The 15684-nt window shown below is 36.6% G+C and overlaps 1 protein-coding gene across 1 annotated transcript in view; it reads left to right on the forward strand.

Annotated features, from left to right (window-relative positions):
* The first annotated feature begins 3502 nt into the window (after positions 1–3502).
* shank3b (SH3 and multiple ankyrin repeat domains 3b) overlaps positions 3503–15684 on the forward strand; it is a 35524-nt gene continuing 23342 nt past the window's right edge. Inside the window, exon 1 of the mRNA XM_014986160.2 lies at positions 3503–3865. The gene's annotated coding sequence lies outside the window, so the exon portion shown is untranslated. The remainder of the gene's footprint in view (positions 3866–15684) is intronic.

A 15684-nucleotide genomic window follows, 5' to 3' on the forward strand; every position in this document is an offset into this window, starting at 1 on the left:
TGTGAGGGCCACATAACCTTTCCCTTCTCTGCTGGGGGGCCGGAGTCAGTTTGTAACAGAAAAAGTGTGACGATTGCAGGAGTGCCTAAATGTAAAAATGTATTGTTTTACGGAAAGCACAATCAAATAACCCTCTCTGGGTTCTGCACAGAATAAATCCAGGAAGGATTATAGTCCGTATTTTCCAAACTATGAGCCGCACCGGCCTATAAGCCACAACCCCAAAGTTTTTTTTTTTTAAACTTATATGTGTAAACAGAAATCTCTGCCGCTCCAGGTTTTCCACAACGATGCAGCAGCAGCAGAGAGAGTCGGACACCCAACATTTGAGTCATAACAGGTCAATTGAAAATCACATTTATTACGGTTGAAAAAGAAAAAGTTGCCAAGTTTATATTTAACTGAACTGATTACAGTAGTTTCCGAACGGTAACTGTACCAGTAAAAGTGCTGATCTTTCGTGTTGCTACTAGCATGTGCTAAATGAAAATGGGCGCTTTCTTCTTCTTCTTTAGATTTCAACAGCAGCTTGCATCCATTATTGTTGCACTACTGCCACCTACTGGATCCTAATATCTATACCTCAAATTCTCATAGTGATCCCAGTATTTAAAAAAAAAAAAAAAAAAAAATCTTTTTCCCCTCAATGCTATTTAACTGATCAACATTCTCAAATTTCAATTCCCTATTAAAACCTAATTCCGTTTTAATGGGTGTTTTCTTCTTTTATTTCCAATTTTGACTTCCAATGATTCACTTCCTACTAAAGAGCCCCCTGGTGGTTGAAGAAAAATCCACATATAAGCGGCTTATAGTCCGGAAAATACGGTATATGAAAAAAAACCTGAACGCTCTCTGGTATTGTTCAGGGGGCCGGACTAAATATGGAGGCGGGCCGGATTCGGCCCGCGGGCCGTAGTTTGGGGACCACTGCTCTAGAGTTTCCAGTATACTCTAAAATGTTCACAAATGTTTTATTTAGTTCCTGAAGTAACTAGAAGCACAATGCATTCATTTGTCCATAGCTTAAAATATACTTTCAAACATCCTTACTTACAATCATGGTAAAAAGAAAGTATTATGGTTTTACATACTATTTAGTGTTTTGGGGTTGTTTTAGCTTATATATCATCATTGCAAAATCAACTTGTTCAAAATTTTAATAACATAGGACTTTTTTCAGTGCAGTAATTGACAACTAATATATTCTAGATCAGGGGTGCCCAATACGTCGATCGTACTGAAGGCCGCCAGGACGCTGAGACAGCACTTCCTCTTCTGACAGGCTTATCAAAAAATATTCACTAAGATCCTAAACGTAGCTTCATTAAAAAATAATAATTATAAAAAATCAATGAAACGTGTTAAAATGAATAATCTCAGTAATTATTGTTTCAACAAAGTATTACGCTATTCTGTGCGTTTTGGTTCCATTAACAAAAAAACAAAAGGCGACTCAAAGATCGACTGACGAGCAGAGCAGGAGTTTAAGTTACCTACTCAACACCGCTGTGTTCATGAGAAGCTTATTAATAATCGAGAAATAATATCGAGTCTGGAAACCTGATATCGTAACGAACTGAATGTTGTGTTTTTAAAATAATCTCAGCTCGCCTTGCGGGACGCAGGCGGCTGCCATGGCAACGGGTGGCTTAAACAACAAAGAGAGTAAAAAGGAGGAGTAGTTTAGAGTTGATCGTCTGTTCGGGTTGTTGTACCTTTGTTTACCTTTGCTGTGGCTCATTACACCTGCTGTAGTTTCTGAACATTAAATAAACGACAAAACTGGACTAATTACCTCGTTTGTTTGTGAGTAAACGTCACAACAAACATCAAATGGGACAAATATATTTCATTAAGTTTTAACTAATTCTACAGCGATAATTATGTGAAATTTAATTAATTATATCCCGACTTCAGAAGATTTGCCTTTACCTTTACTGGGCTCTTTGGTTCCTCCTATCAGTCTGTAGTTTCTCATACTGAGGTCATCAAACCAAATGTCAGATCTACCAGGACTGACCGACACCTGCTGGCCTCAGGTCTGCAACCAGCTTCTGACTGAGAAACCAGCAAGCTGCTCCCAGTGTCAGAATCTCACTGAGGAAGAAACTACGTTAGGCTTTCTGTCACTTTATTATTTCTGCTATAACTGATGAATATTCGCATATAAAATTAGTCAATAGAGTTTAATTTGCAATTTTTATGTCTTTGTGTCGTGAGGTAGATCTCAGGTGGCTGGTGAGAGAAAAAGTAGATCTTGCTCTCAAAACGTTTGGGCACCCCTGTTCTAGATGTTATAAATAAGCATTGTTCATGCTAGTATAATATTTAGTCAGTTACAGACATCAGACACAAATGACTTTACCCAAAATGCTGAAGGTCATGGAGTGATGTAAGCACGGATTAGGGAGAGGAAAGAAGAAAATAGGCAGATATTTCAATGGAACTCATCACAATGTTTTAAAATTTTGTGCAGCCAGAGTTTCAATGTTTAGCAGCTTTTTAATTAATAATGACATTGTGAAATATGTTGCATGTATTTGTACTACTTGGATGTATTTTCTTTTTACCATTCATCCAAGCAAGTTCAAGTTTTCTTTTAAAAATGGGGCAATATATATTGAAGAACAGTTACATGTAAATACATAAGATTATAGCCAGCTACTTAATTTCAATCTCTAGTCTCATTGGCAGGTAAATGTTTAAGCACAATAATGAATAAATTCATGCATTTTATCTACATCCAAACATGAATAATCTATCTAACTTGAAAGCCACAAATTATTTCAAATATTCATCCACCTATACAACAGTCCATCTATAAAACTAAAAGTAAATGAAAAAATGTTTTAATCTGTTCAAGTGTCCATATGTTTTAATGGCAAAGCCAAACCTGTTGTGTATGGATATAATCTTGATCCCTTTAGCAGGTTTTGGTGTAGTTCTGTGGTTATTTGTCTCTTTGAAGCAACCATCCATCTATGTTAATTTGTGTGAATCTCTTGATTGGATTGCCATTGTGTCTCTTTTGTTCTGGATCTTTTCATGTTTTGTATTGTTTATCTTTTGGCAGTTTTGAGTCTTTAGAGACAAATTGTTCCATTTTTAAATCTTTCTTCATTCTTTTGTTTCTGTCATACCTCTTTGTTGTGTTTCTTACTGTTCATCTGTCACTGTATGGCCATGTCATCTCTTTATGGGAATTTATAACCTCCCTTTGGTGCTTTAATAATTAAAATTATGTGTATATATACGCTAACATTTCAGTAAAACCCATTGTAAACCTGCACCACTGTAAGATTCCGTGAAGTAGTTCTGCTCAGCTTGAAAACTTGACATTTTAAGTCAGATTTTTAGTAGTTTAACTGACCCTTCATATTCTAACCCTTCAATTCTTCTTCCTCTCCTCCCTTCCTCTATATCCTCTCTTTCCTCTCCATTACTTCCCACCCACATCCTCCTGCTCTTCCTCCCACTCTCCCTCCCTTTCTACAGGATGGGCAGGGCAGCTCTCTGAAAACAATCTGAAACCCTGAGACCTGTTACTTCTCAACTATTATACAGAAGAAAACACTTGAAGGTTACCGAAGCCTTATTCTCCAAGAGGAACAACAACATCCACAGGAACTCCATCTAGTATTAAAGAAGTACTCATGAAATTTTAACTCCATCAACTCAAGATCTCCGACGCCCACACTTAAAACAAAAAGAAGAGGCAATAGAGGCTGGAAAACTGGATCATCAGACTGGACCAGAACCAAACGAAACGCTTGGCAGAATCTGAGACCCACAACAAGCCAGAAGAGATTAGTGAAAATTGGTAAAGTCCTGTGGAAAAGTTTGATGGGACTGCTGACAATAGGTGAGTGCATCTTACATGCTCTGAAGAATCTGTTTATTATTTCTCCTAAAAGACCTAAAAGGATTTTTTTTATTTTAAAAGCTGGTATTAAGTTGGTACAGAAGAAACTTTAAACTGTTGGGTTGAATTTCATACTTTTATCACACTGTTGCATATCTTGCTTCAGTAGAGCAGGAAGACTTGCAGCTTTAAGTAAATTATGCATCAGCAGCATCTCTTTGTTCTTGTGACATCGTAGCACTAAGAGTTGGATCAGAAGCTTTGTCAAGCAGTCACCGCTACTGAAAAATTACCACAAGAGCTTCTCAAATGTCACTGCAATGACTGAATAATAAGATTACATAATGTCATGCTACGCAATGCAGACATTCTGTCTGTACTAATGAAGATTAAGCTCACCTCAGCATGCTTTAAATGCCTCAAACCAGCTGCAGTCTAAACTATTTCCACAACAATCCAGCAAATATATAATTGAACTTCCAACTTCAAGTCATTGAGGATGTTTTCACACCTGATAGTCCTGTAGATTTGGTTTGATTGAGGACCAAAATTTCAAAAGTCCAAGAGTCAACATTAAAAGCACAGAGTCTGATTTACCTCCTTTGCAAATAATATGGACCAAGAATTTCCTCCACAGGACCAAATTCAGGGTATCTAGAGGCTCTAAAATGGAAGCTCATCAATTACTGTTTGTTTGTTTGGTTTTTAATTAAGGTTAAATGTGCCCTTCTCGCAAATTGGTAATTAATTGTTTCTGTAGACTCTTCTCTTTGAGCTAGAGCTTCTGTTTTGTTTGTTTTTGGTTTGAATTTAGTTTCATTTAACTTTTTATTGTTAAATTTAGACACCCTCAAGTCTATTGTGTAGTTGTTTGTCCTTGTAAATAAATGTGGTAGCCTTCAAACATTCCGGCTTATTAAAGCCATAAAATTGCAGCATTAGTCATCTCATCGTAGTTTGGTACGGTGTTACTGACCTTGAAACACCTGAATAGAAAAACCTTTTCAGTGGCATAAAAACGGCAACTATGCCAGAGCTGTATGACTGCATCCTGGGATCGTTTAGGTCATAAATGGCATTGAAATGAACCTATCAGAGTAAAACATGCCTCATAGCTCAAACTACAACAAAACTTTCATCTTCACCAACTTAAAGCAGCTAACTCGCAGTGTTTCTGTGGTAAACTGATTAAATATTACAGCAACTACCTAATACTCCTGGTAAAGATCAGTAAAATAACTATAAAATTATATTTTATATCTGAAAAACTCACATTGAACATTTAAAAGTAAAAGAAAATCCTCCAAACTGAACTTTTACATTTATTTAGAGCAGAAAAATGAGCAGTGCTACAAGTATTGGTGTCCTGCTGACAGTAATGGGAGAAAGCTCTTAGACGTTTCTCAGCATTGGAGCGCACAGAGAGAGATTCCTGTATGCTCCAGATCAGTGGTGTCCGATCTCATTCCTCTGCGGTGTTTGTCATGTTTTTGATGTTCACCTGCTTCAGCCCCCCTTATCAAATAATTGATGCATTAGCAGGCCTCCAGAGAGCTTAATGAGATGCTGAGGAGATAATTCACCCGTTTGAAAGCTCTGTTACAGCAGGCATGCAGATGGAATATGTTTGGGTTCTGGTTTTGTTTGTCATGTTCCTGTTTTAAATTATTGCTGCTGTACCTGTAATTATGGTGAGCTTTAGTGCCAATAACTATGATCTTCTAGCCATTTATTGTCTGAGGAATATTGATCAAGATTGGCAAGTTCTCTTATGTTTTCCATATTTTAAGAAGCAAAGAAAAATGTATTTCATCTATTTATGTCTTAGTGAAATAGGAGGTTCTGGAGTACAAATGTTAAAGGTTAGTCTTTGAAATACGTTTCTGGAGTAAAATATTTTTTTGTTTGTTTTTCCACATCTTTGCTACAGCTACCAAAAGTTAAATGTATAAACTTTTATCAGTGACGCTTAGTTCACATACCAATTTTCCCCCTTCAACAATCTTAACGACACCCCGATTATTATGATGCTCTAAAACAATGTTGAAGGGGACGTATTAGACAGAATTCACATTTTGTATGTTGTACTTCTGTTATTGCAGATTTTTGACAATAAATTGATGTTTTTTTAGTGTCGTGAGAATTGAGCCATTTCAAAAACCTTTTGAATTTAATGTTTCAAATCGGCAGGCGCTTCCCTGTTGCCTGGCAACCCCAGCAAAGCCCAGTCCGTTACTTAGCAACCCCAGCAGAGTTCCGCCCATTACCTAGCAACCCCAGCTGATCTCCAGTACGTTTAGTCAGCTGGTTTTATCACTGTGTGTACTGTACAATGGCTGCTGGAAAAGACGAAGTGTTTTGTTGTCGACTTACCATCCAGAAACTACTTGCTACATTCTTGTTGTTTGTTCAGAAGGCTCCACTTCTGCTTTTCAAAGATGTATGGTTGTATAATTACACATCAGTTTGCAACCATTTTCAAGTCTGAGTATAAATGTTAAGTTGGTGGGCGTGGGCAGCAGCAAATTATTGGATTTAAAGTGACAGGAGGCCCTAAAACAACTCATTCTACAGTGAGCAGAATAAAATCTCATTATTTAAGAACTGTCTTATGGAGAAAATGTGATGGACATGTTTTGTACAGACCATAGACTTTTCCTAACCTTTTCAAGGAAGCATATTAGGTCAAAAATTGGGAATATTCCACATGTTGAAATGTCTTCACCCAATAAGGTTTCTTTAATGCCAGGCAGACTCTCCTGGAAAATGTAGCTGCAGCTCACAGACTGAAGGGGTTTGTCTCGTTCACTTGGAGCCTGTAAAACCCATCATTTGCATTTGAGGATGTGAAGCCGTTTCTTTTCTATTTTTTTATTCTGATTGCTTGACGTGTGAAACTGCCAGACTGTGATGATTGTCAGCTGGAAACACAGACTCTCTTCACACTGAAGAGGAACATTTTGTCTCTCTGAATTATACAAGAGCAACGTGGAGGGACATTTCTTCTCACATTTATTCTTGGCAGAAATCCTTACACTTCTTAGAGGAAATGTCTTTACAAGGGTTCGCTTACTGTACAGAAACAGTCAGCCCTCCCAGTCATGTTTTATGACCCTGTGAAAGCAGATGGTGGTGGATTTCTCTTTTATCAAACACCAACGTCTTGTTGAATTGTGTGCAAAGAATGATCAAAGACAAGTGACGCTTATTTAGTTCTGGGTTTGGAAAGCTTGAACTTACTGGAACTTATTTATAACACGTTTTATTAGGTTGCTTATGAATTAAGGGTTTTTCCACGCCTGAAATCTCTGAAGAAGATATGAGCAGCCATTTTTAAAAAATGGTTGTAATGGAGAATATCTGTTTGCATTAAAATAAGCAGTAGATATTATTAGTGGTGGACACAGATAACTAAAAAGTTACCTTACCTAACCAATAAAATGCTAAAAAAAATTGCAGAAGCTAATGCTAACCATTAAGACCACTGCTTATCCTGTAAGATGATACATAATATTAAAGTTGTATGGATATGATGACCAAAAACAAAAATATATGATGTGACATTAAGTTAATCAAATTTGTTAAAATGGGTAAAATTTTATGCTAATAATTTCTTTTAAGGGCTCAAAAACGGCAGCCATTTGGAAAAAATGCTAACTTTTAAGCTTGTTTCTCCATTTGAAAGATTAACCGATTTTGTTCTCGTTTTCTCTGGTGGTCTTTTATAAAACTGGTCGCTATGGTTGTAATGGAGAATATCTGTTTGCACTAAAATAAACAGTAGATATGACTAGTGGTTGGCACAGCTAACCAAATAGTCAGGTTCACTCACCAATAATCTGTTAAACAAGAATCTGAACGCTTACGCTAAACACATAAGAATATTAGCTAATGCTAACTGTTGAGATGATTATTGCTCAGCCTGTAAAATGCTTGTTACTTTAAAGATGTCTGAATATGATGATCAAAGTTAAAAAGATATGATGACATAACATGAAAAGTTGTGAAAGTAGCCTTGTATGTCCATAGTTGCTTTAAAAGGCAGCCATTTAGAAAACTAGTAACTTTTATGCTTGTTTCCACATTTGGAGGATTCCTCTGGCTGATATGTACAATTTTAAGACAAATTTGTTATTTTGGCAGCAGGATGGACAGGAACTTGAGGTTTGAATTATTATAAAACAAAAGGAAGTGATCTGCTATCATATTTTTGACTTTTATTCCTCCAAACTGTGTGACAGACAGTTGAAACATCCCCCCAGCTCCGCGGAGCCACATCCAGCTGTAGAGCGTAGCTGCTGCATTGTTCAGGCTGTGTGGGAGGACAGCGGCTCTGCCCAGGACAAAAGCTGGAAATGATCAATGGCGACCCCGAGTTATTTAAGGACCGAGCCTCCCGCTGATCTAATCCACAAAGAATTTCACCTTTCATTCCCAGAACAACCATCTGAAGCTCTGAAAATTCCTGGATCCGCTCGCTCCCGAAGGAGCGGTGAAGGTCTGAGGAGATGTTATGTAACGAAGCGCTCTGCAGAGATGAGTGCAGGGAAAGAACCACTGTGCTTCTGCTCCCACTGAGCGGTACCTGGAGGACCCATTCACAGTTACAGCAGCAGCAGTAAGGATGAAAGAAGCTGCAGCTTCTGCATAAAACGCTGAAACCATCGACTGGGTCTGAAGCCTGCAGGAAAGGGCTTGAATAGAAGAGCTAATGAGAGCAGAAAATAAAAGAAACAGGAGCAGAAAAGCTGCGCTTCTTCCTCTTTCAGCTGCTGTTGGATAAAATTCAGCGGCTCTGAAGATTTACGTCATTCAGTCCTGAAAACAAAAAGCTACAAATACAATTTCCACAAAAATCTATAAAAATGTAACAAAACATACTAGAATTTCTCTCATTAATTTCGATTTTACCGTTGCAGTAATATTTGCATCACGTTTTTAAAATTATTTGCGTCAAGTTTATTTGTAGGGCACATTTGAACAACAAGGCAGTTCAAGAAACAAGCATTAAACGTTACATTTCGTCAAGACATCACAAAAATCATCAGCAAATATGTTGATAAATGTTCTAGTTACCTCTAATCAAAGGCAGCTCTAACCAGGGTTTTAGACTAGATTTAAACTGTTTTGGCAGTTTTGTAGTTTTCTGGAAGTTTGTTCCAGATTTGTGGTGCATAGAAGCTGAATGCTGCTTCTCCATGTTTGGTTCTGGTTCTCGGAACCAGAAGACCTGAGAGGTCTGGAAGGTTGATGCAGCAACAGAAAATCTTTAATGTGATAGAAGGCCTACTTTGTAACCGTCTTTATGTGGCTGTGAAGGTTCAGGTCTGAGTCCTAATCGCAAGGTTCCAGCTGTAATAACTGGACTTGTGTGCTGACTCTAGATCATTTTAAAATATTTTTAAAAATTGAAAAATCAAAGATGGCGGCCATATTTGAATATGATCTTGATCTTATTTCCTTTATCTGGCGGCCATTATGGTCGTAATGGAGAATTTCTGTTTGCACCAACATAAGCAATTAGATGAATGTGTTTGTTGTAAAATTATACATATTATACATATTTTCTTGATCTTCTTTTCATGGTGGCCATTTTTCAAAATGGCTGCCAAAGTTGTAATGGAGAATATCTGTTTGTACTAAAACAAGCAGTAGATATTACAGCTAACTGATACAAACCTTATACAAGTAGTGAAAATGAACATTTTATGCCAATAATGGCTTTAAATGGCTCAGAGATGGCAGCCATTTTGAAAAATGGCAGTCACATAAGATCTGAATGGTGAGCAAGCAAACTTTTATGCTTGTTTCCACGTTTGAAAGATTTCTACAGTAATATGCTGCGCCATTACGGAGGCGGTTGCTATTCTAAGATAACTACTGATGTTTTCCTAGAGGCTATTGATGATTAGCTAATCACAGATTCTGGCTGTTATTTCCCATCTTAAATCTAATTTCCTTTTTATTTTCAGCTCTCCGTCCGGAGGCTTTAAGGTTTTTCTGGGTGCTCCTGATACACAGGGATACATAAAGTTGAGGGAAATGCTACCAGATGAAGCATAATCTGAATTAACGGTTGGCTCACCTTTCTGGGCTAACAGGAGTCTGACTCAGATCTCTGTTTGAACAGCCGTCACAAAGCTCCTTTCAGGTGAAGCTGCCAGTGAAAAGCTGGATTTCATTGGATGCTTTTGTTTTTATTCACCTGTTTGTGTTGATTTGTTTTGAGTCAGCAGTGACTCAGTTCAACACGGTGAAAACAGGTGAAGATAAACAGAAAGAGGAAACAGATGCTTTCTGTTGGACAGTGGGCAGTCAGGGGGCTGCTGCCTAAACAAAAGGAAGATCCTGAACCATCATCTGTCTGAGCTGCAGTGATGTCTGACTGGACCGCTGCAGGTCCGGTCAAGCATCCGAGGAGGAGGAGGAGGAAGGGTTTTATAAATGCCAGTAGATGATTCACAGCCTCTGATTGGAGGATGTGAAGCGCTTTGAGAAGTGGAGGCTGAAAATCAAACCCTTCAGCTCTGAAATGATTAAAGAGGGAACTGTCGAGGCTGGAGGTGGACAGAATGGACATAAACACGGGTTCTGTGATACTTCAGAACAAAAGCAGCAGAACAATGGCTTCCTCTTCCAGTGTTTATCGTAGGGAAACTGAAATGAACACCAGGACCGACAGATGGAATATCTGAAAGGACAAACTTTCTGCTGAAACGATTAATCGTGATTAATCGCTAACTGGAGTATAAACTTAAAAAAGGCCAATTGCTGAAAAATGTCAACATATGCTAAATCTGTACAACAATATATACATTTTGAATTTAAGATAATTAAAAAACACACTTCTGTCTGTAAATACGTTTAACCAAAACTTCTCCAGTGTTTTAGCTTCACTTTGTTTATTTTTACTAAAGGAATGCTGTCATTGCATTTTAGGCAACAAAATGTTTCTCTTATTTTAAAAAGGATTTTAATTATTTACTTGCATCTTTTAATGCATTTCTAACATTGTATAAAAATGTTTAAGTGGTTAGATGAACATCTTTTGAATGTAAGAAAAATTTTATATACGATTAATCGATTAATCATTAGAATAAGCAATAGATTGATTATTTTTGTTAATTTACACGAATGTTAATCAGCCAATCAAATGGCAGAAACTCGAAAGGATATTTTCATTGCAAAATCAAAACATTTTGCAAAACAAGAAGCTTTTATCTCCATTTTTTCCCAATAGTTGATGGTCACCTCAAATTTGCATCATGAGGATCAAAATTAAAAATTCCTTCTATTGAATATCTGAAACTGCAGACTTTTATATTTGAGGAAAACATAATTTATGTCATATTCTATTTTAAAGAGAGGCTAAAATTGGAGGAATTGGTTGTAAACTTTTGTAAACTTAATATCCAAGAATTGCTATAAAGTTGTGGACATAAATTACATTATTTTTGGTAATTTAACAACTTATTTCAGCTGATTTTCTCCCCACAGTGTAATAACAACATGTACAACATCATGCATATAGACAGAGCTGCAGCTAGGGATTATTTTAGCAATCAATTATTTTGATGATTAATCGATTAATCACATAAAAAAGTTTGCTACATTCTGCTTAACCACTTACATCTTGTGAACACTTGATCATTTGTTGCATCTGCAGCTGAAAATACTTTAAACATCAACATGTGAAAATCTCGGGCCTTTCTGCTGGTCTGTTGGTTATTTCTGGATTAATTGAACAATAATTGGATGGCAAAAAAATGATATTTTGTTTTGCAGAATTTGATCCAGGTGAAACTAAAACTATCACTCCAAGAGCTCTGGGTTACAAAGATGTTCTTTTTTATTTTAAATGTAAATGTTTTGCACAGCTTTGTCTTATTTACTTCTCTGAATGTTTCATTCTTTCAGAAAATTAGCTTTTTTTTTGAGTCTTTATACTTCAATTCACGATTAATCGGTTACTAAATTAACTCATGGTGGTTTTTATAATTGATTAATCCCAAGTAATCTGATTGTAGTTCCTCCCTGCTTGTTTTGTTGTCCTTTCATTCGTCCAGTTTATCTGTTCTGATATCTGAAATGCGTTTCTTGAAGTTTAGCATTAGTTTTTATCAAATTTAATCAGAAACTGACATTTGGAGAAACAGTTTTACAAGTAGTTGCAAGTACTTGTCAATTAGTTTTACAAAAACTTTCTAAAAAGCTGAGAATTTTATATTTTTAAGGTAAAACCAGTGTAGTATTGACATCTTTGGGATGAAGGAAATGATGTTGAGGTCGTTAGTGACTCCAGTTAGCTGCTCGTTTCCCCTCGCCTCATTTCTGCAGGCTTTGAAAATCATCTTGAAATGTGTTTGGGGATTTGGCTTTTATTGCAAATTTCAATCATCGTTATGAGTTAAAGAGCTGCTGGGGTCTCGGAGCCGGCTGATATTTTATCACAGGAAAATGAAAACTCTGCCTTCTGATCCCTAAACTGCACGACTCAGTTTCCTGAGGATGTTGGGAAGAAGTTCACGAAATGGGGCATGGAAATAAACGACCCAGAAGAGACCGCTTCGTTTCGGGTGAAGGTCAATCTCACAGAGTTTAAAGAAAACTGGATGCAGGGATTTCTCTTCATTTGATGTTATGAGTTAAGAAAATATTCTTTGTTTTCAGATTTGTTATTTATTAAAGGGATAAAACTGAAATAAAAGGAAGTGAACTACACCATGGGGCATTCTGGGTAAAAACAACCAAAACAAACATACTAGTCCAGTGCTAGAGGGAGAAATGGATCGTAGTTTTTTACCAAAGACAAATGAGAAATCGTAAAACTGCTCAAATCTGATGTTTACATTTTGTGAAGGAGGTTGCGCTCAGTGTCGTCTTCAGTGGTTTTGTGTTGCTTCCTTCAATAGTTCTTGATGCAGCGCCCCCACAGGCGAGGATGGGAACAGGTTTTGTAAAGGGTTTGGTTTGTTTGACACAGTTTGATGCCATATTTTGATATAATTGGATGAAAAAGGCCTGACTGGTGGTGAGACGCAGTTAGTTGCAAGCACAGACACAGAGCTACAGGACACATATTGTTCTTTGTTCACAAAGATATATGCGCTCACATCAGTCTCAGGTAGGTGGCTCTAATATAGCAGAAGGTGTGACATCTGTGCCAGCCGGCACTCTGTCACAACGTAAATGACACAAAATGTTTCCAACGGTTTTTGGTCGTTTTTTCCTAAGTTGTCCCTTTATTTGATGAAGTTATTCGTGTGCTGAAAGGTAAAATACCTGAAGTGAAGTTTTACTGTTGTATCAGGAATGGATTATTTGACAAAGTAATAAAAATAGTGCTGAGGGTGGTAATATTTTACTGTAAATGTGGCAAGGTCAAAACATATTTTTCAGATGTGAGGGGTCACGTCCCCCTTCACTCATAATTATTGCTACGTCCCTGGATACGAAACATTAACGGCCTTCATCTGCAAACATGGCTGCCTCACTGGGACGAGTCGTTGCGCTGAAAGTTTTTACTCCGACTTAAAGCAGGAAGTAGACTACATCACAGGGCATTCTGGGTAAATGCAACCAAAACAAACGACTTAAAAACTTTCTTCACATCGTTAAGAACCTTTGATATTGATCTAATATTGGAAATCGATAACTGCTAATGAATTTGTTCACATCTGGCTGATCCTGCTGTGACAAGAAGGCAGTTTAGTGGGTCGACAGAGAGAAAGAGAGAGAGTCAGCAGGTACTGAGAAATTGTTCAACCGCGTTGCCATGGCAACAGTGAGCATGTAGATGAGTTTTTCTTTTTTTCTTAACACACACACACACACACACACACACGGTGACAGAGAGGTTAGCACAGGATTCCCTGCTAATCCAGTTTCTATGACAACTCGCGCCTCGCCTCCCCGTCTGCCTCGCTTTCATCCCCGGCTGTGATGGAGCCCGACACAAACTTCTGACTCCGTCGGCATCGGCGCCGCGCAAGCTAGCAATTACCAGCAGATTAATAGAAAACGATAATTAAAAGACGGGACGATGTTTTCGTTGGAGCATCATCGACTGCAGCGGCTCCAGACTCTGCCGTCAACAGAAACCTGCAGCAAATTAGCTTTTATTAGCAAATTACAAAGTAGCTGAAGGGTAGCTCCAACTTCTGCATCAGTCTGAGTTCCTTACTCAGCATTTATTTCATCAGGATCATCTGAAAGCTATGGAGTGCTGTATGCACTGTAAAAAATGAACAGCAATAATTTTGAAGTTATTCAGGCTGTTAGATGATTTTAAAACAATGGGAGCTCATTTATGAACATCAGCAATAACATAAATCATGTTATTGATTCACTTATAAATGTCAGTTTCAAACTAAATTTTAATTAACAAGCAAAATATTTAGCTAATAAGTTAAATATTTTGTGTAGAGGCTAATGACTTAGCTAGTGAAAATTTAGTTTTCAAACTAAATATTTAGCTAGTTTGGAAGCTAATTATGTAGCTGGAAGGCTAAATGTGTATTTTTGAAGCTAAATATTTAGTTAGCAAGTTGAATATTTAGCTTGCAAGCTAATGATGCAGCTACATATTTAGTTTGAAGTTAAATATTTCATTGAGTGATAAATATTTAATTAGCAAGTTGAATATTTAGCACTAAATATTTAGGGACTGATTTAGCTAGGAAGCTAAATAGTTTTCAAACTAAATATATTTGCTAGAAATCTAAATATATAGTTTTGAGTAAAAATTTAACTATCAGCTGAACATTTGGAAGCAAATTATTTTGTTTTTAAAACATTTCATTTCCAAGCTAAATATTTAGTTTGGAAGAAAATGATTTAGCTAGCAGACTAAATATTTAGTTCCCAAACTAAATATTTAAATAAAAAGTCATATTTTTAGTTTTGAAGCAAATTTTTGATGGCAAACTATCAAAAACTGTTTAGTAGATCTTTTTTTTTTTTGTTACAGAAATTGAAACAGGCGAAGCTAAAACTGACACTTTAATATTTTCTGGGTATTAACAAAAATTTGTAAAAAATGTAAAATTTTAATATTTTATGTTACTTTTATTGCTCTCAGTGTGTTCTGTCAAGAAATTGGATTTTTTAGTCAGTATCTTCCAGTTATCAGTTAATCATTTCATCCGATCAGTTGTTTCTGCCCTAGTCATGTTATTTAAACTCGTATAAACTGAAACGTTTCTGGTTGGTTTAAGCAACGCCGCTCGTCTGTGTTGAGTGTGAAAAACAGGAAGTGATGCGACGTCCGGAGGTCAGACTGGAGGTTTCCTGCCGCCTTGGACCAGATGAGGTGTAAATTATCTGTGGGAGGATTTCAGACTCATGTCTGTCTCCACAGACTGAATATAAAACTATTTTATCATGACTCATCATTAATTTATGTTGGAATCAGAACGGCTTCACAGCAGGGATTCTTTTAACCTTGTTGATGAAATAAATAAAACATTTTAATATTAGGCCAGTTATTTTTAAATTAATGAAATTTCACAATTTGGTAGACTACTAAAAATATTTTGTATTTATAATTTGAGATGATTGGATTTTTTTTTTAAATCTCAAAGTCAGAAGTAAACAAATGGAAAGTTGTATTTCTGTTTTATGGAACAAAGAGTAAATCAGCTGTCACTTTAAAAAAAACTAAATATATATTGAGTCAGTAGATCACTTTTTCATTTCTAATAGATATATTTGTATTTATTATTGAATTTACATTTACAAACTGCCTGATTTGTGTTTAAACATGTAGAAGGATGTCTGATTGTTTAGTTATGGTTTAGTCAGAGTTGGGCAGTAATTAG

This window comes from Poecilia mexicana, unplaced genomic scaffold (assembly GCF_051168715.1).
Source record: "Poecilia mexicana isolate PSO_F unplaced genomic scaffold, ASM5116871v1 scaffold_23, whole genome shotgun sequence".
NCBI lineage: Eukaryota > Metazoa > Chordata > Actinopteri > Cyprinodontiformes > Poeciliidae > Poecilia > Poecilia mexicana.